The sequence below is a fragment of the Arachis ipaensis genome, chromosome B10, assembly GCF_059453495.1.
Source record: "Arachis ipaensis isolate K30076 ecotype BB chromosome B10, ASM5945349v1, whole genome shotgun sequence".
NCBI classification, from domain to species: domain Eukaryota; kingdom Viridiplantae; phylum Streptophyta; class Magnoliopsida; order Fabales; family Fabaceae; genus Arachis; species Arachis ipaensis.
In genome coordinates, this window is record NC_142435.1 from 54281278 (window position 1) to 54285958 (window position 4681).

The 4681-nt window shown below is 41.3% G+C and overlaps 1 non-coding gene across 1 annotated transcript; it reads left to right on the plus strand.

Annotated features, from left to right (window-relative positions):
• The first annotated feature begins 2997 nt into the window (after window positions 1-2997).
• On the plus strand, window positions 2998-3101 carry LOC148580084 (small nucleolar RNA R71). Its single transcript, XR_015897781.1, has one exon. It is a non-coding gene; the product is annotated as a small nucleolar RNA R71 (small nucleolar RNA).
• The last annotated feature ends 1580 nt before the right edge of the window (window positions 3102-4681 follow it).

The window sequence follows — 4681 nt, forward strand, 5'->3', positions numbered from 1 at the left end:
ATGAATTTGAGTTGCTGTGTGAGGGGATTGGAAGGTAAGGATAGATGATGAATTTGGTTGGTTAAGACGAGGTGTGATGAAGGGGTTTTGGATGCCGAAAGTGTGAAGTATGGAGAGTGGGAATTTGAATGTGAGGGGTAAGTATGCACTAGGACTCATTTATATAGGGAGATTATGAGTGAGTGGAGGGTGTGGATTGATGGAATGGTTGCTTGATGGACGGTTGGGGTTGTGCATGGAGAAAGGACAAGGATCATCACTTTATGAAGGTTATTGGTTCGGTCTCCAAGGGTCTCCTTTTTTCAATGTTGCATGGCAACAATTTCCAATGCATTCCTTCTTGAGACAAGGGTGTAGTTTCTCTTCATGGAGTGGCCAAACCTTTTTCATTTAATTGTCCAATCAATCCCCTTCAATGCTCCTCTCCTTTCCCCTATAAAAATAAAATAAAAAAATTCAATATCATAAAAATTAAACTTTACGGCTAGTATAGTAAAGAAAAAGGATTAGGTTGTTTATTCATGAACAACAACTAACTAACTAACTGTGCGTCCTTATATGCATATCCGTGGCACCCTGGGGTGACACCAAACTTAGTTTGGAGCACTGTGATGAAAAGTTTTGTTCAAAGCTCCAAGACTAGCATGCTCTGAGTTGCATCCATGCTTTCTTGGCATGCTTTGAACACCAAACTTGTTCTTCACTATATACTGCATAATAAGGATTTCACCAAGTGTTTGTCAAGTTTGGGTTGGAATTCATGAATATTGACTTATTCACTATTAAAGGCATATAAAACATGGGTTGCCTCCCATGAAGCGCTTCTTCAGCATCACTAGCTTGACGTTTCTTCTTCATCAGGGAGGTTGATAATGCTTCAAGTCCTCCCCTCTTGCCTTGGACTTATATCCATTGGTTGTATCAATGATCTCTACATGTTCTAAGGAGAGAACTCTGTTGATAGTGAAGACCTTAGGTAACTGAGATGGTACAGTGGGGAGATCAGGGGAGATATCTAGGAAGTAAGCTGAGATCACTTTATCCCCTGGAGAGAAGTCCTCGATAGGGATCTTCTTGTTCCTCCACCTCCTTGGTACCTTCTTCTTTGTTCCTTTTGATGTTGCCTTGCTCTTTGTGACTTCTTCTTCTAAGGGAATTTTGTTTTTGTCTTCACATGTCTCTGGTGGTTTAGGTTCCTCCAGCTTTTCCTTGAGCTGTGACAACTGCTTATTTCCTTGTTCATCAAGCAAGGGCTTTCCCAGCTGGGCTGGTTGTGCTTCAATGCTTGCTTCCTCTTTCAGTATCTCATTATGATCTTTGCTTGGTTCTTTGTTCTCTTGGTCTGCTTCTTGTGAGAGTTTGAAGACATTAAAACTGAGTCGTTCATCATGGATCCTCAATATTAGCTCCCCTCGCTCAACATCTATGAGTGCTCTGGCTATAGCTAGGAATGGTCTTCCCAATATGATTGGGTGAGTGTGACTCTCTTCCATGTCCAGGATGACGAACTCTGTGGGAAGAAAGTATTTCCCAACCTTTACCAACACATTTTCCACCACTCCTATTGCGTGTTTTTGAGTTTTGTCAGCCAGCCTGATGACTACATCTGTGGGCATTATCTCATTGATCTGCAACCTCTTCACCAGGGATAAGAGCATTAAGTTGATGCTTGCTCCCAAATCGCAGAGTGCTCTATCAAACATTGTTTCTCCTATGGCACAGGGGATGTGAAAACTCCCTGGGTCCTTTCTTTTTGTAGGCAACTCTGGTTGAATAAGGGCGCTGCACTCCTTGTTTATTACTATAGTTTGGCCTCCTTTGAGTGAGCTTTTCCTAGGGAACAGTTCCTTCATGTATTTGATGTATGCAGGCATTTGTTAGATGGTCTTGATGAATGGTATGTTGACATGCAGAGATGCAAACAAGTCAAGAAGTCTTGAGTATATTCTCTTCTCAACAGCACCCTTGAGTAGTTGGGGAAAGGGTACATAAAGTCTCAGCAGCTCCTGTTGTGAAATTTCTGGTTCTTGGTGATCTTTTTCCTCCTTTTCTGTTGAGGTGTCTCCAGGTTGTTCTGCCGTCTTGTTTGGCTTGTCCTCAGTCTCCTTATCACTTATAGTGACCATCTTGCAATCTTCCCATCTTACTTTCTTTGTTTCACCTCTCGGATTCTTCTCTGTGTCACTTGGGAATCCATCTGTAGGTTTGGGAATCTGCTCAGAGAGATACCCCACTTGGGATTCCAACCTCTTGATTGTGTCTCCCTGGTTCTTGAAATTAGCTCGCACTTTCTCCTTGAATGCCTTGTTGTCTTGAATCTCTTTGCCTATACCTTCAAGTAGATTCTCAATCCTTGAGAGTCTGTCATCAAATGATGGTAGATTGGGATTAGAGGTGGAAGGATGAGGAGGGTTATTTTGCCCTTGGTAAAGGTGTTGAGAGGGTTGGTTATGTGGGTGCTGATATGGTCTAGATGTGAAATGTTGGTGGGCTGCATTGTTGTTGGGATTTGAATGTCTTTGATCTATGCCTTGGTCTTGTTGATTTCCCCACCCAAAGTTTGGGTGATTCCTCCATCCAGGGTTATAGGTTTTAGAGTATGGATCATGGTTTTGCCTAGGTGAATTCCCAATGTAGTTGGCTTGCTCCTGACTACCCTCTGCTTCTTCATTCACTCCTTCTTGGGTTGTTGATGAAGTAGTGATTGCTGCTACTTGGTTCTTCTCCATCTTCTTGGTGAGGTCAGCCAGCTGCTGGGTAATGAGCTTGTTTTGGGCCAGCAAAGCATCTACATTGTTTAGCTCCATTACTCCTCTAGTGTTGCCTCTTTCAGAAGCATAGAAATAGTCATTCTCTGCTACTGTTTCAATGACATCTATGGCTTCCTCAATAGTCTTCTTGTTGTTCAAATATCCTCCTGATGAATGGTCTACAGCCTTCTTTGTTTCATATGACAGGCCTTCATAGAAAATGTGTAGCTGCACCCATTCGTTGAACATGTCAGGTGGACACCTCCTTGTCAGGTCCTTAAACCTCTCCCATGCTTCATAAAGAGTCTCCCCACTGTGTTGCCTAAAAGTTTGGACCTCAGCTCTCAGCCTATTGATTCGTTGTGGGGGGTAGAATCGTGCTAAGAATTTGTTCACCACATCTTCCGAAGTTGTCAAACTCTCCTTCGGGAAAGACTCCAGCCACTTGGCTGCCTTATCCTTGAGTGAGAATGAAAATAAGAGCAGTCTATAGGCGTCAAGATGATCACCATTAGACTTTACTGTGTCACATATTCTCAGGAAGGTGGTTAGATGTTGATTGGGGTCTTCTTGGACACTCCCTCCGAACGAACAGTTGTTCTGAACAAGGGTGATAAGCTGTTGTTTTAGTTCAAAATTGTTGGCATGGATGGTTGGCTTTTGAATGCTACTTCCACATTTTCCTGGGTTTGGATTGATGTAAGAGCCTAAAACTCTTCTATCCTCCCCAGCATGATTTGCTCGACCTCCTCCGCCATGGTTGTGAGCCTCTTCCTCACGATGGTCTTTCATGTTTTCTTCCATGTTTGGTTCAAAGTATTCCTCCTCTTCCTCAGCACCAACCACTCTTTTTCCTCTTGCTTCCCTCCTTAATCTAAAGAAGGTTCTCTCAGGTTCAGAATCAAAGGAAGTTGAAGCCCCGTTTCTTCTCCCTGTCATACAACCAACAAAGCACAAGCAAGGAAAATAAATGCAGAAAGTATTCTGTTAGAGTTATTGTTAGTGTGAGTGATGCAATATATCAAACAGTTAGTGGGTTAGTGAACTGAATTGTTAATAACAAAGAAAATTGAAAAAGTAGGGGGAAGGGAAGAAATTAACCAGAACTGAAAGTAAATTACTCAAACAGAAAATTAAATCAAACAAAACAAAAATGCTCAATCTAGTTATCTTCCAATTTAATCATTGTTGATGCACAATCAATCCCCGGCAACGGCACCATAAACTTGATGCGCGAAAAACTTGTCTCGTAACAAATTTCCTTCGGCAAGTGTACCAAATTTTGTCGTCAAGTAAAAACTCACAATAGAGTGAGGTCGAATCCCACAGAGATTGATTGATCAAGAAACTTTAATTAGAGGAATGTTCTAGTTGAGCGAATCAGAATTTGAGTTGGGAATTTCAGAAAATAAAATGGCGGGAAAGTAAATAACAGAAAAAGTAAATGCTAGAAATAAAGAGCTGAAAGTAAATGACAGAAATTAAATTGCAGAATTATAAATGAGAATGGGGTAACTGCTCATAAAAGTAAATGACAGAAACTAAAGAGAATGGGTAAGATCAGAAATGGGGAGTTCATTGGGCTCAGGAGATGTTGCATTCTCCGGATCAATTTCATTTTCATCTCTTCCTCAATCAAAGCATTCATTGATCTCCTTGGAAATCTTAAGTGATCGAGTTACAATTCCTTGTAATTCAATCTCTCAAATCTTGATCAATAGCCAATTCCTTGGTCAATTGCTCATGAGAAGAGATGAAGTATGGTCACTGATTATACCACATGCATTTTCCAAATCAAGTATTGAGAGGATTATAGTCACATATCCATCCAAACCCAATTTGGTCTAGCATGAGAAAGCATTTCTAGTATGATCTCTTCCTTCCTCTTTCAAGGTTCAGAAGAGATCCAAGTTTGAATAGCTTCTTTTCCA